This window comes from Canis aureus, chromosome 20 (genome assembly GCF_053574225.1).
Source record: "Canis aureus isolate CA01 chromosome 20, VMU_Caureus_v.1.0, whole genome shotgun sequence".
Taxonomy (NCBI): Eukaryota; Metazoa; Chordata; class Mammalia; order Carnivora; family Canidae; genus Canis; species Canis aureus.
The window spans coordinates 6,120,111-6,142,344 of record NC_135630.1 but is presented as its reverse complement, the minus strand read 5'-3'; positions in this window follow the sequence as shown (position 1 = coordinate 6,142,344).

Here is a 22,234-nt window from a genome sequence, read left to right as displayed (position 1 = left end):
CCATAAACCGAGGAATGCCCGGGGCTCTTCAAAGCTGGAAGAGGCAGAAAGAATCCTCCCCTACCAGCTTCTGATGGAGCAGAGCCCCACCAATATCTTGATTTTGGACTTGTGGCATCCAGAAGCAAATAAGTTAGGGAATACATTTCTGTTATTTTTAGTTACCTAGTTTGTGATGCTTTGTTATGACAACCCTAGGAACTTAGACACTGACCAAAGAGAAGAAAGGGGGCCAAGCCCTGTGACTAATGGGCGCTTCCTATATTAGGGCTCCTACGGATCATCCAAAAATCAAAATAACTATTTTCTATCCTTACTTAGTTTATTGAGCCTGCATCCCTCTTCAGAAATAGCAGAAAAATATTTCTTAAGCTGTTATTGTAAATAGACAAATGATTTACCTGAAAGTCCTGAAAAAATGATGGGAAGTGAATATAAGGAAAAAAATAAGATCCACTATATAAAAAAATCACCAAGTGCCATTAGTCCCAGGGTTCTACAGAAGAGGTCAATCAAATGAGAATGAGAACTAATCACTCAAAATAACCAATCAATAGAGAAAAAATTCATAGCCTAAGGCCCTAATATGTGTCCCTTAAAAAGGAAAGGCACCCAATTAGAACACTGAGCCTGGAGAACATACAGTAATGAAAGTAAACAAAGTGTTAGGGTTTCATCTGGAACTCCTCGATAACACATCAAAGGGAATCACTTGTTCACAGATTGCCAGAAGAAATGGAAAGGACAAAGGCCCCCTCTGTGTTTGAAGACTGTGTGACTGAATCTTACCACATATTCGGATTAAAAAAACAATCTGACTCTTTATTCTTTGAGCCTATAAAATATTACAAGAGGAAACAAATAAAAATTTAGAGATCAAGGTCTGGGACTGTGGTGCAATCACCCTAGAGAGGTGGTGAAAACATACTACAAAGAACCACTGAGGAGCAAAAGAAAAACTTTAGACCTAAGAACCATTTTCCTGAAACAATGGAATTGGTGGGAGGTAAAGGGAGACAATGATGTCACTTTCATTTAGAGAAATCCTGGGATATATCCTGTGTTTACAAGTGCAAAATGAAAAAAAATATATATGTATGTATGTATATATATATGTATATGTATATATATAAAAAATATGTATATATATATAAAGGAGGAGAGAGGGGCACAGTAAGAAGTTATGGGGTTATTATTTGTAAATAACGTCAAAATTTGATTTGGAAACGGACTGGAATCATTACAGATGTCGAAAAATTTGAGTAGCAAGATCAAAACGATTCTTCAGAAAGAGGCTTCTTACTACTTTCTGAGAGCTGGGTAGTACACGGAATAGAGACAGCAATAAGAAGAATTGGAACATGAAGCAATTGAGTACCCGGACTGGGCTATGGATGTAAAAAGACCAGGACATAGAATTCAAGGCAGATTAGATAAAAACAGATCTGCACTTAACTTTTCAACCAAAAATTCCAATCTTTTATTCACCACCCTCATGTAGATTTTCCTCAATCCTTTCCCTATATTCTATCCATTTCAATAACCTTTTCGTTGTCCCTCATCTCCATCTGGTCCTCACTTTCCTGCCTACACAAATTAATGACATAGTGCATAATTATAATCATGCATCTCCACATAATTCCCAACTCCCTATTCTTCTCTCCTCCCATTATACTATCTGGCTAAATCCCAGTGCTCATAAAGCCCCTCTCCCCCCACACACTCCATCCTCATACCTGGACAACTAAATAGAGCTGAAGAAAAGTACAACCATGCTCACCCTTCTCCATTTTATTTCCTAATCCTAATGTTTAGAGGACCCTTGTTCAGCACTCATCTTGTTTTCCTGGTCCATTCCCTCTCCCACTCACTTAGATAATCATTTCATGTCTTCTCTGTCCTTAAACCTCCAATACCACCTCCCCTCAGCCTATGATCTTGCTTCCTATCTCTGGTAGAGTTGAGATTATAAGAGAAATTTTTCAAGCTCCCATCACTGTATCTGCTTTTATTTGTGCCTTTTTTTCAATGCTAGAAAAGAATGATCCATGCTCTTCTCAAAGCCTATGCCTTCTTCTTGTCTCTAGTCTGATCCCCTCTTATCTACTCTAAGACATAACTCTAACATTTATCCTTCTCCATCTTTTCCATTATCATTTATCCTTTCACCTAAATTATCATTAGTATAGAAATATAACATCTTTTAAAAAATAAAACCTTGCCTTGTTTCCATACTCTTCTTCAGATATTACTTCATTTCTTTATCCCAGACTGTTCAGAAATTTCATTTTCTGTTCTGAGTGATACTTTCTTCTTCTTCTTCTCTGTCTCTCTCTCTTTTTAATTAATTTCTTTAGAGACAGAGAGAGGAAGAAGAGGCAGAGAGGAGGGAGAGAGAGAATCTTAAATCTTAAGCAGGCTCCATGCCCAGCACACAGCCTGACACAAAGCTCAATCTCACAACCCTGAGATCATGACCTGAGCCAAAATCAAGAGTCAGATGCTTAACCTACTGAACCAACCAGGTATTCCTAAGCTTTTCTTTCTATTAAACTATTTCACATAGGCTTTTGCCTTTAACACTTAATAGAAACTGTGTTATATACATTGTTCTAAAACATTGTTATATACAATGGCATATTCTCTATCTTATCTATCTTTAGCTTTTAATACAATTGATCACTCCTACTTTGAGACATTTCTCTAACACTTCTATTTGACTCTCCTCCTATTTTATTGGTGGTCTCTTTTACTTTTTCATTCCATCTACCCCAAACTTTAAATATCATAGTGACTCATGGCTTAGTCCTCAAACTTCTTCTCTTTTCAATCTATACTCCTTCAAAGGTGATAAAATTTAGTGTCATAGCTTTAAAAATCATCAACATGGATAACTACCAATCATATCTTCTTTATCCAGATCTTTCTTCTGAACTCCAAATCTATATGGTCTATTTTCTTTATTGCATGCCTATAATTGATGTAACAATATGTGAGTTTACAATATTTACAGTTTGGTTAGATGTATCATTGTCATTCTAAAATTAACATGACCAAAGGAGTCAATTTATCAATAGGATATAACAATTGTAGGTATATATACACTCAACTCGAGTATGTAAGTATATATGCACTCAACACTTGAAGCACCTAAATATTTAAAGTAAACATTAACATGACTTAAAGGAGCAGTAGATAGAAATACAATAATCATAGGGGACTCCAACACCCCACTTTCAACATTAGATAGAGCAACCAGACAGAAAATGAAACAGACCTAAATAATACTATAAATCGAATAAGTGTGTGTGTGTGTGTGTGTGTGTGAGAGAGAGAGAGAGAGAGAGAGAGAAAGGTGTATATAGAACCATCCATCCAACAGCACCAGAATATACTATCTTTCTCAAGTGTACCTGAAATACTGTCTAGGATAGATCATATCATGTTAGGCCACAAGGCAAGCCTTAAAAAATAAAGGAAAATTGAAATCAGATCAAGTATATTTTCTTATCACAGTGGTATGAAACTAGAAATCAGCAACAGGATGAAAATAGGAAAATCCAGAAATATATGGAAATTAAACAACACTCTCTTAAATAATCTAACTTTTTGCCTCAAGAAATTATAAAAAGAAAACCTAAGCCCAAAGTTAGGAAAAAGATGACATAAATGTAGCAGGAAAAAAGTTAATATAACTATAGTAGAAACATATTTTTGGGCAGGTGGCAGAGTGGGAGGAGCCTAAACTCACCTTGGCCAAATGATGCACCTAGATAACACGAATGGTAGTGTAAATAACCCACAAAATGACCCAAAGTCTGTCAGAACAGACTCTCCACAGCTAATTCAGAGAAGAGGCCACATCAAAAATGGTAGAAAGGGCAGGGACACATTCTAGAACCAAACTGACTCCTGAGACTATCAGCAGGAGAGAAGAACTGCAAGAATGGTGAAGAGAGAAGATTAGACCCCATGCCAGATACCTCAAGCACAGGGGATCTGCACTAGGAAGATGGTTTTGGAAACTGAAGGGGCTTCACTTAACAAGTTTTAATAATCAGTGGGACTTAACACTGGGAATATTAAATATCAGTGGATTCCAATCTAGGAGAACATGAGGGTGATAGGAAATTGAGTCCTCAAAAATCCAGAAAAACAACAAACAACTCTGCTGAGATAAGGCAAAAAAGGAACAGTTTGAAAAACTCCCAGTTTATGCTGAAGGAGGGTTATCTACTAATCTCAGAACCTATGCAGGATGGACAGGGGTTTTAGGAGGCCTCTGTAAAAACAAAAGAGCCAGTGGGCACCATTTCCCTCCCTGCCCCTGAGCCTAGATACCCAGACACCCATGGGAACTAGCACAGACACTCTCTATCTAGCTAACTCCCATCAAATGCTCCACCCTCACATTCTCCTGTGAACACACCCTCCACAGGAGTCTATCCAAAGCTGTGCTACAGGCATGGCATTATACAGCAGGCCTGACAGTGACCAGCACAACCCCAAAGTTCTCCTCACCCAGGGAGAGGGGAAGATAACCACACACACCAGTTCTACTGTGGCTCCAGCAGTGGCTGAGGGCAGACATCTGATTGGACTGTGGGCCTTGCAGTCGTCCAATGAAAGTTCCTCTGGGGATAATACAGGGAGAGTGCCTTGCAGTTTCATGTGACTGCAGCTCTGGCAAACATCTCAAGGCAAACATCTCAAGGCCCCAGACTGACTCATTAACAACACAGGGATCAAGCACTGCCCACACAGGCAAAGAGAGTCACTGCTGACAACTACAGCTACTGTAGTAGAGTGTCTACAACACACACAGAAGACATCCCTAAGGTGCTGGGTCCTGGTGAATGAGGGACATTGCAATGCAGGACACTAGAAGACCTCTTCTTCATAAGGCCACTACTTTCAAGCAGAAGACAAGGAGACATAGCTGAGCTTCCTAAAACACAGAAACTAACACAGAGAGTTAGACAACATAAGGAGAAAAGAATATGTCCCAAGTGAAATAATGGAACAAAATCATACCAAGAGAGCTAACCAAAACAGAGATAAGCAATGTGCCTAATAGAGAATTTAAAGTAATGTTCATGAAGATATTCAGTGGACTTGAGAAAAACATGGAAGACCTCAGTGAAACTCTCAACAAAGAGAAAACATAAAAAAGACCCAGCCAGGGATGAAGAACTCAATAACTGAAACTAAAAATACATGAAAGGGAATAAATAATACACTAGAGAAAGGAGAAAAATGGATCAACGACCTGGAGGATAGAGCGATGAAACAAGAGAAAGAAAAAAGACTGATAAAAAATGAGAGTAAATCAAGGACAGCATCAAAGCATAATTACATCCACATTATAGGGTTCCCAGAAGGAAAAGAGAGAGAAAGAGAGCAGAATATTTATTTGAAGAGTAAGACAACTTCTCAAATATGGAGAAGGAAATAGAAATTCCAGGTCCAGGGGAGCATGGAGAACCTCCAAGAAAATCAACCCAAGGAGTTCCACACCAAGGTACATAATAATTAAAATGGCAAAATTAGTGATAAAGAGAGAATTTTAAAACCATCAAGAGAAAAGGAAAATAGTTACATACAAGGGAAACCACATAAGGGTATCAGCTTATTTTTTAGCAGAAATTTTGCAGGCCAGAAGAAAGTGGCATGATATATTCAAAGTGCAGAAAGGAAACAACTTGCAGCCAAGAATATTCTATCCAGTAAGACTATCATTCATAATAGAAGAAAGGATAAAGAGTTTCCTACATAAACAAAGTTAAAATAATTTATTACCACTACTCCAGCCTTACAAGAAATGTTAAAGGGAACTCTTTGGAAAGGAAAGACCATAGCAGGAGTAAGAAAAGTAGGAAACATAAAAGCTCTAAAATCAAGTATAATTATACAAATTAGTCAAGGGATTCACAAAATAAAAGGATATAAACTATGAAACCATATACCTAAAACTTGGGTGGGTTCAAACTTAAGCAACCATCAAATCAATATAGATGGCTATATGAATAAGATGTTATATATAACCTTAATGGTAACCACAAATCAAAAACTGGAAATAGATAAGCAAAAATAGGGAGAAAGGAATCCAAGTATATCAATAAAGCAAGCCAGAAAACCAAGAGGGAGGATAGAAGGAGAAGAAAACAACAGAACTACAAAAAATAATAATAATAACAAATAAAATAAAACAAGTAACAAAAAGGGCAATAAGTACATATATACCAATAATGACTTTGACTGTAAATGGACTACATGCTCCAATCAAAAGACGTAGGGTAACTGAGTGGATAAACAAAGTAAGGACCCAGGGTGCCTGGGTGGCTCAGTTGGTTAAGCATCTGCTTCAGCTCAGGTCATGATCTCAGGGTCCTGGGATCCAACCCCACATCAGGCTCCCTGCTCAGTGGGGAGCCTGCTTCTCTATTTCCTTCCATCCTTCCCTCTGCTTGTACTCTCTCTCTCTCTTTCTCATAAATATAAATAAATAAATTAATTAATTAATTAATAATAAAATCTTTAAAAAAAAAGTAAGGAGCTATCTATATGCTGCTTGGAGATCCATTTAAGACCTAAAGACACATGCATACTGAAAGTGAAGGGAGATAAAAAGCATTTTTCATACAAATGGATGTCAAAAGAAAGCCTGAGTTGCAGCACTTACATTGGACAAAATCGACTTCAAAACAAAGACTATATAACAAGAGTCAAAGAAGGACACTACATAATCATAAAGTGAAAAATCCAACAAGTCATGACAATTGTAAATATTTATGCACCCAACATGGGAACACCCAAATATATAAAGCAGCTGTTAACAAACAATAGGAGATAACCAATAATAACACATAATAATAGGGGACTTTAAAAACCCACTTACATCAATGGATAGATTATCTAGCAAAAATCAACAAGGACATAGTGGCTTTGAATGAAACATTGGACCAGATGGATCTAGCAGCTATTTCCAGAAGATTCTGTCCTAAAACAGTATAATACACATTCTTTTCAAGTGCGTATGGAATATTCTCCAAAATATATCACGTTAAGCCACAAATTTCACAATTTGTTTCAAATTTTAACAATTTTAACAATTTCAAAAAGAATGAAGTCACATTGTGCACCTTTTCCTGACTACGATACTATGAAACTAGAAATCAATCACCACAAAAAAAAAAATCTGGAAAGAATACAAGTACATGAAGGTTAAATAGCAATGAACAATTAATGGGTCAATAAGGAAAATAAAAAGGAAATCCAAAAATATATGGAGACAAGTAAAAACAAAAAGACTGGTCCAAAATATTTTCACTGCAGCAAATGTTTTCTGTGAGGGAAGAATATAGCAATAGAGGCCTACTTTTAGAAGCAAGAAAAATCTCAAATAAGTAACCTCACTTTATAGCTAAAGGAGCTAGAAAAAATAATCTAAAACCTCAAACAAATAGAAGGAAGGAAATAATAAAGATCAGAGAAGAAATAAATGAAATAGAAGCAAACAAACAAAAAAGAAAACAATAGAACAGATTAATGAAAGCAGGAACGGTTTCTTTGAAAAAATTCAACAAAATTGATCCACTTTTGGCCTGACTCATTGAGAGAGAGGACTTAAGTAAACAAAATCAGAAATGAAGGAGGAGAAATAATAACTGACATCACAGAAATATTAGCAATTTTAAGAGAATATTATGAAAATTCACAGGCCAACAAATTGGAGAACCTAGAAGAAATGGATAAATTCCTAGAAACATAAAAATGCCCAAAACAAAATCAGGATGAAATAGAAAATTTTAACAGACTGATTACCAGCAATGAAATTAAATCTGTAATCAAAGAGCTCCCAACAAACAAAAGTCCAGGACCAGATGGCTTCACAAGTAAATTCTACCAAATTTTTAAAGTAGAGTTAATACTTATTCTTCTCAAACTATTCCAAAGATTAGAAGAGGAAGCAAAGCTTCCAAATTCATTCTATGAGGCCAGCATTACTCTAATACCAAAACCAGATAAAGACACTACGAAAAGAGAGAACCATAGGCCAGTATCTCTGATGAACATAAATGCAAAAATCCTCAACAAAATATTAGCAAACTGAACCCAACAATACATTACATTCATCATGATCAAGTAGGATTTATTCCTAGGTTGCAAGCATGGTTCAATATTCACAAATCAATCAACATAATACATTTCATCAACAAGAGTAAGGATAAAAACCATTTGATCATTTCAATAGAGGCAGAAAAAGGATTTGGGAAAGAAAAACATCCGTTCATGATAAAAACCCTCAACAAAGTAGGTTTAGAGAGAACATGTCTCAATATAATAAAGGCTATATAAAACCCACAACTAACATTAACTTCAATGGTGAAAAGCAGAGCTTGTTCCCTAAAATCAGGAACAATAACAGGATGTCCACTCTTGCTATTTTTATTCAACGTAGTACTGGAAGTCCTAGCCTTGGCAATCAGATGAGAAAAAGAAATAAGAGGCATCCAAACAGCTAAGGAAGAAGTAAAATATTCACTCTTTGTAGATGACGTGATACAATATATTGAATATCCTAAAGACCACCAACAAACTTCTAGAACTGATAAATTAATTCAGTAAAGTTACAGTAAAGTTACAGAATACAAAATCGATATACAGAAATTCATTGTATTTCTATTCACTAATGAAGTAGCAGAAAAAGAAATTAAGAAAACAATTGCATTTATAATTACACCAAAAATAAAATACTTAGGAATAAATTTAACCAAAGTGGTGAAAGACCTATACTCTGATAACTATAAAACAGTAATGAAAGAAATCAAAGATGGCACAAACAAATGGAAAGATGTTTCATGATCATGGATTGAAAGAAAAAATATTATTAAACTGTCCATACTACCTGAAGCAATCTATATTTCACAGAGCTAAAATAAATAATCCTAAAACTTGCATGGAATTGCAAAAAAACCCTAAATAGCCAAAGTAATATTGACAAAGAAGATCAAAACTGGAAGTATCATAATCCCAGATTTCAAGATCTATTACAAAGTTGTAGTAACCAAAAACATTATGGTACTGGCACAAAAATACACACATATATCAATAGAAGAATAGAATAGAATAGAATAGAATAGAATAGAATAGAATAGAATGTCCAAAACAAACCCACAATTACATTTTCAGTTTATCTACAACAAAGGAGACAAGAATATGCAATGGGAAAAAGACAGTCTCTTTAACTAATAGTGTTAGGGAAACTGGACACCTGCAAGCGAAAGAATGAAACTGAACCACTTCCTTATGCCATGCATAAAAATAAATCTAGCAGATTTAGGTCCTAATGTGAGACCTGAAACTATAAAAATCCTTGAAGGTAGCACAGGAAATCATTTCTCTGACACTGCCCACAGCAACATTATTCTAACATGTCTCCTAGGTCAAGGGAAACAAAAGCAAAAATAAACTCTTGAGACTACATCAAATTAAAAAGCTTCCACATGGCAAAAGAAACAATCAAGGAAACAAAAAGAAACCTTACAAAATGGGGGAAGATATTTGCAAATGATATATCCAATAAGGTTTTAAAATGCAAAATATATAGAGGACTTATACAACTCAACACCAAAAAAACAAATAATCCAATTTAAAAATGGGTGGAAGATATGAACAGACATTTCTCTATGGAAAACATACAGATAGACAACAGATGCAGGAGAAGAATGTTCACTCAACATCAGGGAGAGACAAATCAAAACCACAATGAGCTATCACCTCATGCCTGCCAGAATGGCTATGATGAAAAACACAAGAAACAAGTACTGGCACAAATGTGTAGACAAAGGAGCCCTCATGAACTGTTGGTGGGAATGCAAACTGGTTTAGCCATTGTGAAAAACAGTATGTAGTTTCCTCAAAAAGCTAAAACCAGAATTACCGTAGGATCCAGTAATCTACTACTGGGGATTTACCCAAATAATATGAAAACGCTAATTCAAAAAGATAGATGCAGCCCTGTGTTTATTGCAGCATTATTTCCAGTAGCCAAACTGTAGAAGACATTAAAGTCTCTATCAATAGATGAATGGATACAGAAGATATGGTAAAGGCATACAGTGGACTATTACTCAGCCACAAAAAAGAATGAAATCTTGCCATTTGCAAAAAGACGGATGGTTCTAGAGAGTATAATGCTAAATAAGTCAGTGAGACAAAGACAAATATCATACGATCTCACTCATATGTGAAATTTAAGAAACAAAACAAATGAACAACAAAAAAGTGACAAACCAAGAAACAGACTCTTAACTATAGAAAACAGACTGATGCAATCAGAGAAGGACAAACATTCTATGGTCTCATTCATTTGGGGAATATAAAAAATAGTGACAGGGAATAAAGGGGAAAGGAGGAAAAATGAGTGGGAAATATCAGAAAGGGAGACAGACCATGAGAGACTCCTGACTCTGGGAAACGAACTAGGGGTGGGGGAAGGGGAGGAGGGCGGAGGGTGGGGGTGACTAGGTGACGGGCACTGAGGGGGGCACTTGATGGGATGAGCACTGGGTGTTATTCTATATGTTGGCAAATTGAACACCAATAAAAAATAAATTTATTTTTAAAAAGATAAAAATGTAACTATCATGTGACTCAGCAACCCGCCTCTGAGTACTTAGAGGAGAGAGAAGACCGCCTCCTGACGAGACGCCTGCACCCCCATGTCCATCACTATTCACCATCTCCGAGATACGAAAACCACCTGTGTCCATAAACAGAGGACTGGGTACGAAGACGCCACGCTCACACACGCTCACACGGACTGGAATATTATCCAGCCATAAAAAATAAGGAAATCCTGCCATTTACAATAACATGAATAAAACTTGAGGGTGTTATGCTACATGAAATAAAAGACAAATACCATAGGACCTCCCTGATGTGTGTGACATATTTTCAAAAAAAACGGAGAAACTCCTAGAAACTGCAGAGTATCATGGTTGCCAGGGACTAGGGGATGGTGGACTTGGAGAGATGATGGTCAAAAGGTACAAACTTGTAACTCTAGGACACGCTCTGGGATCTGATATCCATAATGAGCAATACTGAGTCATATGCTCGAAAGTTGCTACGAGTATAGACAAATGTTCTTACCGCACAGGGACTGTAGCTGTGTGAGGGGTAGGTGTGCTCACTAACCTCAGCCTGGTGGTTATTGCACATCTACGCACATCAGATTATCAGCTTACTACCTTAAACATACACAATGTTGTGTCAAGTATGTACCGAGAAAGCCGTAGGAGCATAAATAACTAAAAATGAACACGACCGAGGCAGTCTCTCCTGGTCCCCCCATGTCAACTCCAAGGCTTCTGCCATCCTTCCCACCTGCTCCTCCTGTCATCCTGACCAGCATCTCTGGAGTCATCCTTGGCATTTCTTTTCCTCTCGCACCCTTCATCCAGTTCACGACCAAACTCTCCTGTTTGTCCATCTCCCTCCCTTTGCCCCCTGGTCCAAGCCACTGTCACTTCTCCCCAAGTTTACCCCAAGTCCCCATAACCAGTGTCCCTGCGTCTACCACTGGTCTCCCAGGGTCTGCTGTGCCCGGGTCAGTGGAGCCAGGCCCCGGCACATCAGAGGCAGGGCAGGGCCTGTAGGGCCGGGATCCAGCAGGCGAGTGGAGCAGCCTGACACAGGCTCGCAGACACTGGCCCTACCCCAAGCTGGGTCACAGGCTGAAGGCCACCTGTGCGCACAGTGACCACCGCAGTGTGACCTTGCCATGTGCACTCCCAAGCCCTAGGGCTCGCAGGCTGGGCTGCAGGGGTGATGTGTGCAGGGGGCTGTTGCAGGGGCCAGGAAGGCCCGCTTACCCCACAGATCTGTCTACACCCTGCCCACAAACGAGCCTGCTGCAGGACAGTGCCCCCCACTGCTGCCCCTTCTTCCCCCGGTTTTTCCTCGAGGGTCCAAGCACATCCCCACCTCAACGTGTGCTGGAAGCGCTCTTCCCCCAGGTGTCTCGTTCTCACCTTCTGTAGCTGCATCTCTGGCCTAAGGTCACCTTATCCAAGACCGCCTTCCAGACAATAATACGTGATTATAAGATAATGCCCCCTAGTACCTCCCACCCCCCTTGGCCCTGCCTTATGTCCCTTTACCACCTCACCCCTGATCCACTTTTTTGCGTTTGGTTCATGGTCAAATACATCTAGTCGATAGGAAAGCTCCATTAAGGCCCTTGGAGTAGTGTCTGGCACGTAGCACCTGAGAGGAGGAAGACAATAGAGCAAGAAGGGGGGGGGTGGATAAGGAGAAAAGGAAAGAGTGAGGGAAAGAAGGAAGGGAGAGAAGGGGGGGGAAGCACAGGATCAAAAAGAGACGTCAAAAATTCTTCTGAAGTGGCTCGTCCAAGAAAGTGCGAGGAGAGTAGCACCAAAGATTATGGACTTGGTTATAATTCATTTTTTTAAAAGAAAGACCATTTTTAAAAAAACTTCACAGGGTCAGATAAATATTATCGTGTTGAAATTTCTACAAATGTTGTATTTTATACCAGTATTTCTCTTTTCCTGTGTCTTCATATGGCTAAGAGACACATAAGGTAGGGTCTTTGTTACCTTTTCTCAAAATCCCGTCATGAGGGCCCCCCGATGACCTCATCTAAACCTAATCGAGTCAAAGGCCGCATCTCAAATACCATCACATTTGGAGTTAGGGCTTCAACATATGAATGGGGGGCGGGGGGCGCAGTGGGGGGGACACTATTCAATCCATAGCAACCATTAGTATGAACAACACAAAGGAGACAAGAGCTCTTCTCAGTCCTGTCCAGGCAGTTACCCGTGACTTCGGTGTCCTATTTCCTACCTTCTAACGTGGCTCAATCTATTTTTGCTGGAGTCCTACAGACTATGGTGACCAGGAGTATTTTAGCTCCGTTTCTTAGAAACATCTCAAACCAAAATGGATTCCTTAAAAATTTTCCACCTAAAATGAGTAATCCCCGGCTCAACATGGATGTGGTTTTTGACTCTTGGGATATAAACACAAGGCACCCAGCACAACCTCTTTCCTCCCTTGGATTTACTTTGGGGCAAGGAGCTTCCTTTCCCTGCTGGAGGGTTCTGGGTGCTAAGGCCTGGAGCTCACTCCCCTGCCAAGACGTTGTACTAGATGTTATGTATCTCCGTGAGATATTATCGAGGGAGGGGATGGTGGAAATGATATTTCAACAGTAACCACTTTATTTTTGTCACCAACGTCCTGTAAATATAATCTGTCTGAAAACTTTCTGGTAACGTGTTTCTTCTCACCATTCTGGTATTTTCATTACGTTACAATATGCAGGTTTATCAAATGAGGACCAGTGGTTGTAACTAAGAATTGTAAATCAGATCCGGCTTTAAACTATTTACTGATCTGATAATCAATCCTTAATTCACTTAGTGATCACAAAACAACTGCACTTCCTAACACTTGACTCAAAAAAAAAAAAAAAAAAAAAAACTGTTTTCCTCGAAAAGCTGCTTATGGAAATACACAAGGCAAAGTAATTTGTGAAACGGTGTTTAGTCTTACTAGCAATTTGGCAAATTCAAATTAAAGTGAGTCACCACTTTTGGGCGTGAAGTTAACATAGCCGTTTATAAATAATTTCCAGTGTTATAGCAAGACCATGGCGGGAGTATGAATTGGAACGATCTTTCTGCATTAGAGCTTAAGTACCGAAGTAAATAAATAAATATCAAAGGCCTTAAAAGCGGCTCTTGACTCATCAATTCCGATTATGCAGTATTTCCAGCAAAATAAAGATGCACCCGAGGATCGAACACATCGTCCACCATTTCGAGCATCCAGAAACCATCTCAAAGTCAACAATATGGAATTAATTACATCAGAATGGTACATCTCGACAATAAGACACCACAAGTGCTTTAGGTAAATATGCAATGACACGGAAAGACGTACCTGGTCTATTGTTAAAAAAAAAAAGGTGACCAAACAGTATGAATAACGGGTGGTTTGAGCCACAGAAAGAAGGGAAGAAACCCTACGTGCTCCAAGCGGACCTCTCCAGGGTGCTATGCTTTTCCCTTTCTGTTCTGCTTATCGGTTTCCTAAACTTTCAACAATGACAAACGCTTTTGTAAAAACAGTAATATCCGCTCTCTGGTCTACTTCTCGGTACCAAAAGCTCACTGACTTCTACGGGTTTATAAATCCAACCTGCGATGCCTTAGCTGATACACAAGCCTGAGTTCTTGCTGTTGGTTTCACACACATGAATTTTCTTGGCTCTTCAATTCTCATGTGAACTTGTAAGTTCCAAACGGTCGGGGACAATTGCATCTAATTCTTCAACTTCTTGGGGCCTAAGAAAGTAAGATATTCAAAAATTACACAACTTACTCTTTACCAAGTACATGAATCAGAAATACGTGATAGAAAAAGGCCTTAAAAATTAAAAGCAGATAAAATGAATTGTCTATACTCTATGCTTGATTGATAGCTCCCAAATCAAACCTTCATTTCTTTACCCACAAAAACTATCTCCACTTTAAAGCTATCATTATTTTTGAAAGTGTCTCATCCTCAAGGTATCACTTCAAACTTTTGTTCAAAAAAGCATCTCTGTCACCCAGTCACCCCCACCCCCCGCCCGACTGGGTGACGGGCACTGGGCAGGGGCACTTGACAGGATGAGCACTGGGTGTTATTCTATATGTTGGCAAATTGAACACCAATAAAAAATAAATTTATAAAAAAAAAAAAAGAAAAAAAGCGTCTCTGGAGTTCTGAGCCCTGCCACTAGCTTGACCCACATGCCCACTGAATCATTGCTTGCAGCTCATGGTTGAATGCATCTGTTACACTTCTGGAAGTTTTTGCTAAAGATATGTTATCTATGTGCCAAGTGATAAATGTAAAAGACACAGTCAGCATTGTTTATGAGAGCAAAAAATCGGCAATAATTTAAATGTTTATTAACAGCTATATGGCTAGATGATATTCCATGCATATGATAAAATATATGACACCTTTAAAATGAGGAAGGCGACGTTCACGTATATGCTGTTATGGGACTGATATTGAAAAGTTAAAGGAAGCAGAGTCCTACAGAATTATAAGCACAGGAGGTAGCATGTGTTTATGCACCTGTATGTATATAGGATCATTAAAAAATATCCCTACTTCTGGAAAAGGGGGGCTAGACAGCCAGAGGACGATATGAAAAATGATGTGCTTTTCAAAATAAACCCTCTTGGGCCTTTTGAATTTTGAATCCAGTGCATGAATTTCCCTTTTAATGAACTCATAAACTTGAAACATAGCTTTTTTTTTTTTTTTTAATTCTTAGGGACCATTTTGTTTTGTGATGTCTCAGAAATAGTCCTTCCACTGTGACTTTTTACGAATTTCTTTTATTTCTTTTATTTTTTTATTTTAAAGTTTTTATTTAAATTCCAGTTAGTTAACCTACAGTGTAATATTATTTCAGGCATACAGTGTAGTGATTCCACACTTGCACACAGCACCTGGTGCTCGTCACAGCAAGCGCCCTCCTTCATCCCCATCACCTATTTAGCCCATCCTCCATCTTCTCTCTAATACCCATCAGTCTGTTTTTTACAGTTAAGAGTCTGCTCCTTGGCTTGTTTCTCTCTCTTTTTCCCCCCTTTCCTCATTTGTGTTTTTTCTTAAATTCCACATATGAGTGAAATCATATGGTAGTTGTCTTTCTCTGGCGGACTTATTTCTCTTACCATAATACCTCTCGTCCATCCGTGTGGTTGCAAATGGCAAGATGTCATTCTTTTTATGTCTGAGTAATATTCTAGTGTGTGTGTGTGTGTGTTCCTCTTCTTTTTTTATTTTTTATTTTTTTATTGTTTTGTGTGTGTGTTCCTCTTCTTTATCCATTCATCGGTTGATGACACTTGGACTGTTTTCATCATTTGGCTTCTATAGATAGTGCTCTATAAACATTCGGATGCATGCATACCTTTGAATTCGTATTTTTGCATTCTCTAGGTAAATACTGATAGTACAATTCATAGGGCAGCTCTATTTCTGACTTCTTGAGGAGCCTCCATACTGTTTTCCAGAGTGGCTGCACCAGCCCGCATTCCCACCAGCAGTGCACTAGGGCTCCCTTTCTCTGCATCCTCGCCAACACCGTTGTTTCTTGTGTTGTTGATGATAGCTATTCTGACAGATATGAAATGATAGCTCCCTGCAGTTTTGATTTGTATTTCCCCAGTGATCAGAAGTGTTGAGCATCTTTTCACATGTCTGTTGGACACAGAGAAAGCAGCAGAGACACAGGCAGAGGGAGAACCAGACTCCCACAGGGAGCTCGATGAGAGACTCGATCCCAGGACTCCAGGGTCATGCCCTGGGCCGAAGGCAGACGCTCAACCTCTGAGCCACCCAGGCATCCCTTCTGCCCATTTTTAATTGAATTATTCCTTTTGGGGATGTTGAGTTTTGTAAGTTCTTTGTATATTTTAGATAACACCCCTTCATTGTCATTTGCAAATATCTTCTCCCATCCCATAGGTTGTCTTTCAGTTTTGTTTCCTTTGCTGTGCAGAAGCTTTTTATTTTGATGAAGTCCCAATAGTTTATTTTTGCTTTTGTTTCCATTGCCTCAGCAGATATATCTAGAAAGAAGTTGCTATAGCCAATGTCAAAGAGGTTACTGCCTGTGCTCTCCTCTAGATTTTTATGGCTTCAGGTCTCACAGTTAGGTCTTTAATCCATTTTGAATTCATTTTTGTGTGTGGTGTAAGGAAGTGGTCCAGTTTTCCTAAAGCCATTTGTTAAGGAGACTTTTTCCTTATTGCATTTTCTTGCTTACTTTGTCAAAGATTAATTGACCATATAGTTGTGGGTTCATTTATGGGTTTTCTATTCTGTTCATTTGATCCATGTGTGTATTTTTGTGCCATTACCATACGGTTATGATCACTATACCTTTGTAACTTAAAGTCCAGAATTGTGATGCCTCCAGCTTTGCTTTACATTTTTCAAGGTTGTTTTGGCTATTCAGGGTCTTTTAGGATTCCATAAAAATTTTAGGATTGTCTGTTCTAGCTCTGTGAAAAATACTGTTGGTATTTTATAAGGATTGCATTAAATGTGAAATTGCTTTGGGTAGTATATACATTTTAACAATATTTGTTCTTCTGATCCATGAGCATGAAACATCATTTGTTTGTGTCATCTTCAATTTCTTTCATCAGTGTTTTATAGTTTTCAGAGTACAGGTCTTTCACTTCTTTTGTTACTTTATTTTGTTACGTACCTTATTGTTTTGCTGCAATTGTAAATGGCATTGATTCCTTAATTTCTCTTTCTGATGCTTTATTATTGGTGTAAAGAAATGTAACAGATTTCTGTATGTTGATTTTGTATTTTGCAAATTCACTAAATTCATTTACCAGTTCTACAGCTTTTTTTGGTGGAGTCTTTTGCGTTTTCTACATATCGTATAATGTTACCTGCAAATAGTGAAAGTTCTACTTCTTCCTTGGATGAATTTTATTTCTTTTTTTGTCCAAGAACAATGGCTAGACCTCCAGTACTATGTCAAATAACAGTGGTGAGAGTGGACATCCTTGTCTTTTACTGACTGTAGGAGAAAAGGTCTGTTTTTCCCCATTGAGGATGATATTAGCTATGATATTTTCATTTGTGGCTTTTATTGAGTTATGTTCCCTCTTTTTTGAGAGTTTTTTTAAAGATTTTATTTATTTATTCATGAGAGACACAGAGAGAGGCAGAGACACAGGCAGAGGGAGAAGCAGGCTCCATGCAGGGAGCCCAACGCAGGACTCGATCCTGGGACTCTGGGATCAGGCCCTGGGCCAAAGGCAGACGCTCAACCGCTGAGCCACCTGGGCATCCCCTTTTTGAGAGTTTTTATCGTGAATGGATGTTGTACTTTGTCCATGCTTTTTATACATCTATTGAAATGATCAGATGGTTCTTACTCTTCCTTTTATTAATGTGGCATATCATGTCGATTGATTTGTGAATATTTAACCACCCTTGCAACCCAGAAATAAATCCCACTTGACTGAGGTGAATAATTTTTTTCAATGCACTGTTGGATCTGGTTTGCTAGTATTTTATTGAGAATTTTTGCATTCATGTCCATCAAGGATACTGGCCAGGAGTTCTCTTTTTTAGTGGAGTCATACCTGGTCTTAGTATCAGAGTAATGCTGGCCTCATAGAATAAGAATTTGAAAGTTTTCCTTCTTTTTCTATTTTTTGGAATAGTTTGAGAAGAATGAGTCAACTTTTTAAAAAATGTTTAGTAGAATTCACCTGTGAAGCCATCTAGCCCTGGACTTTAGTTTGTTGAAGGTATTTTGATTACTGTTTCAATATCATGACTGGGTATCAGTCTGTTCAAGTTTTCTATTTCTTATTGTTCCAATTTTGGTAATTTATATGTTTCTAGGAATTTATTTTTTCCAGGTGGTCCAATTTGCTGGCATATAGATTTTCATAATATTCTCTTAAAACTGTTTGCATTTCTGTGGTGTTGATTATTTCTCCTCTCTCATTTGTGATTTTATTTATTTGGGTCCTTTCTCTTTTCTTTTTGATAAGTCTAGTTAAAGGTTTATCAATTTTATTGATTTTTTTTTTCAAAGAACCAGTTTCTGGTGTGTGTTTTTTTGTTTGTTTGTTGGGTTTTTTTTTAGTTTCTCCATCATTTATTTCTGCTTTAATCTTTATTATTTTCTTTCTTCTGCTGGCTTTAGGCTTCTTTTGTTGCTTTCTAGGCCCTTCGGGTGTAAGTTTAGGTCATTTATTTGAGATTTTTCTTGCTTCTTGATGTAGGCATGTATTGCTATATACTTCCCTCTTAGGATTGCTTTTGCTGCATCCCAAAGCTTTTGGACCATTGTGTTTTAGTTTTCATTTGTTTTTGTGTATTTCTTTATTTCTTCTTTGATTTCCTGGTTGACCTATTCATTGTTTAGTAGCATGTTGTTTAACCTTCATGTATATGTGTTCCTTCCAAAGTTTTTCTTGTGGTCAACTTCTAGTTTCATATCATTATGGTCAGAGAAGGTGCATGGTATAATTTCAATCTTTTTGTATTTGTTGAAGCCTAATTTGTGACCTAATATATGATCTATTCTGGAGAATGCCCCAAGTGTACTTGAAAAATGTATGTATTCTGCTGTTGCAGAATGGAATGTTCAAAATATATCTGTTAAGTCCACCTGATTCAGTGTGTCATTCAAAGCCATTGTTTCCTTGTTTATTTTCTGTTTAGATGATCTTTCCATTGGTATAAATGGGGTGCTATTGTCCCTTACTATTATTGTATTATTTTTAATTGGTTCACTTATACTTATTATTAATTGTTTTATATATTTGGTTGCTCCCATGTTGGGGCATAAAAATTTACAATTGTTAGATCTTGTTGGACTGTCCCCCTTTATTATGATATAGTGCCCTTATCTGTCCTTGTTACAGTCTTTGTTTTAAAGTCTAGTTTGTTCAATATAAGTATTGGTACTCTGGCTTTCTTTTGACATCTATTTGTGTGATAAGTGTTTCTCCATCCCCTCACTTTCAATTTGCAGGAGTCCTTAGAAAAAAATGAGTCTTTTATAGGCAGCATATAGATGGGTCTTCTTTTCTTATCCATTCTGACACTCTGTCTTTTGATTGGAGTATTTAGTCCATTTACATTCAAAGTAATTATTGATAGATATGTATTTGTGCCATTTTATTACTTGTTTTGTCATTGTTTCTGGAGGTTTCTCTCATCCTTTCTTTTCTTTGTCACTTTTGGCCTTTCTTTCTCATTCAGAGTCTCCTTTAATATTTCTGGCCAGGCTGGCTTATTGGTCAAACTCTTTCATTTGTGTTTGTCTGGGAAACTCTTTCCTTCTATTCTGAATGATAGTCTTGCTGGATGGAGTATTCTTGGCTGCAGATTTTTCTCATTCAGCACTTTGAATGTATCACAATACTCCCTTCTGACTTGCCAAGTTTCTGTTGAGAAATCTCCAGCTAGGCTTATGAGTTTTCCCTTTTAAGTTAAGAACTACTTTTGTCTTTCTAGTTTTTAAGATTTTTCTTTATCACTATATTTTGTCAATTTAATTACAGCATGTCTTGATGTTGCTCTGCTTTTGTTGATTTTGATGGGAGTTCCTATGCCCCGTGGATCTGGATGTCTGTTTCCTTCCTCAGGTTAATGAAATTTTCTGCTATTATTTCTTAAAATAAAATTTATGCCCTCTTTTCTCTCTCTTCTTCTGGGACTCCTATAATACAAACGTTATTATGCTTCCTGGAGTCACTGAATTCCCTAAGTCTGGTCTCATGTTGTATCATTCTTCTTTCTATTTTTCAGCTTTATTTCTTCCCATTACTTTGTCTTCTATGTCACTAATTCATTCTTCTGCTTCTCCTAGCTTGCTGTTCACTGCATCCAGCCTGTTCCAATCTTTTTTTATTGCATTCTTCATCTCTCATTGATTCTTTTCTAGCTCTTATCTCTGTGGAAAGAGTCTCCCTGATGTCTTCAACTCTTTTTCTCAAGCCCAGTGGCTATCCTTATGATTGTTGCTTTAAATTCTCCATCAGGTATGTTACTTCTATCTGTTTTACTTGGATCTTTGGTGTGGCCTATCTTGGTCTTTCAGTTAGGATAAATTCCTCCACCTTGGCATTTGTCTAAGTCTTTACTTTCTTCTCAGTGTTAGAAAAGCCAGTTATGTCTCCTGCTTCTGAAAGTAATAACCTTATAAAGAAGAGGTCAAGTAGTGCCCAGGGCCCAGTGCTTTAGAGAGTGTCTCCAATGTATGCTGCATGCACATTGCTGTTGTGTTTTGGCTGCCCTATCCTTCAGGCCAGTTGTCTGCAGAGGTTCTGGCCCACGCTGGACAGTGTTTGGTCCCTGGCCTGAATGCAATGAGTTTTAACTAGGAGGGCTCTGATCTGGTTGTAAAATGAGACCTGATACCAACTCCTCAGAACTGAGGCCCTGTAATATACTCTGGCCTGGAGACATGGTGTGGGAAGGGATTTAGGTTGGATTTCTGGGGGAGGGACTCTCTGTGCTGGCACTGAGGCAAGTGTAACTGAGAAAGGCAGTCCCACCAGAGCACAGGGGGATTGGGGCTTGATATATGCAAGTTAGGCAGCCAGTGTCAGCACTATAGCACTTCCCATAGGTGACCCTGTGTTTATGCTGAGGGGCAGGGGAGGAAAAGGGTGTTAGTCAGCTCCTTTTTTCCTGGAAAGGTGACTCTGTGAACATTGCCTCTCAAGAACACGCTCTGAGAAAAGTAAATAAACTCCCACCCCCACCCAGTGTGTCCCAGACATTCTATAGATTGCCATTTCCATGCTGTCTGCCCCAGGTTGTTTCCAGTATGCCAAAGACAATGAGAAAGAATAAAGAAAGCTCACATAGTAGGAAAAATTCCAAAACATTTGTTTTTTATCTTGGGTTTAAAATTTCAATGGCTTCAGCTGCTTAAAGAAGGTGAAGATTGCAGCCAAAGTACTTGGCAACAGATTGGCTCTATGTTTACAAGTGGTGAGTTTGTTTTGTGACTGTATTTGTTCTCACAGAAGAATATTAATACTGTAATCATATATGGATACCTTAATTCAGTTCTGGAACTAAAAACTGAATTAATTTTCAGACAAATTACAGAAAGCAATGCAAATTTAGATCTTTTTAGTTTTGTCTGATCCTGTTGTATGTTGAAGAATATCTTTAGAATTTTATCCCATATTTTTTTTCTTACTCCTTATTGATTTACTTTGCTCAGTAAAACATTTTACCATACACAGAAGCAAGCTTGGAAGTTTTTCTGCAAATTGAACATGGTGTTTCTCTTGCTAGCTTCTCCTGTAGTTTGAGCTATAATGATTTTTCTTTAGACTATCCTATTATTAATTGATAAGGAAATATATGAGAGGACATATTTTTCAATGCCTATCTATGCATAGTGACATAATTTTAAAGGATTGGAAGGCACATCATTTCTTTTCTATAATCCAATATTAAACAGCATCCTTTTCACCATGGCATGAGATAGATACTTTGTGACCTCATCATACTAGCTTTTTACCGTGAAAAACTTTTACCTCTATTAGTTAAGAATTGTCACAGTTATTTTTTTTAAGATTTTGTTTTATTTATTCATAGACACACACACACACAGAGAGAGAGA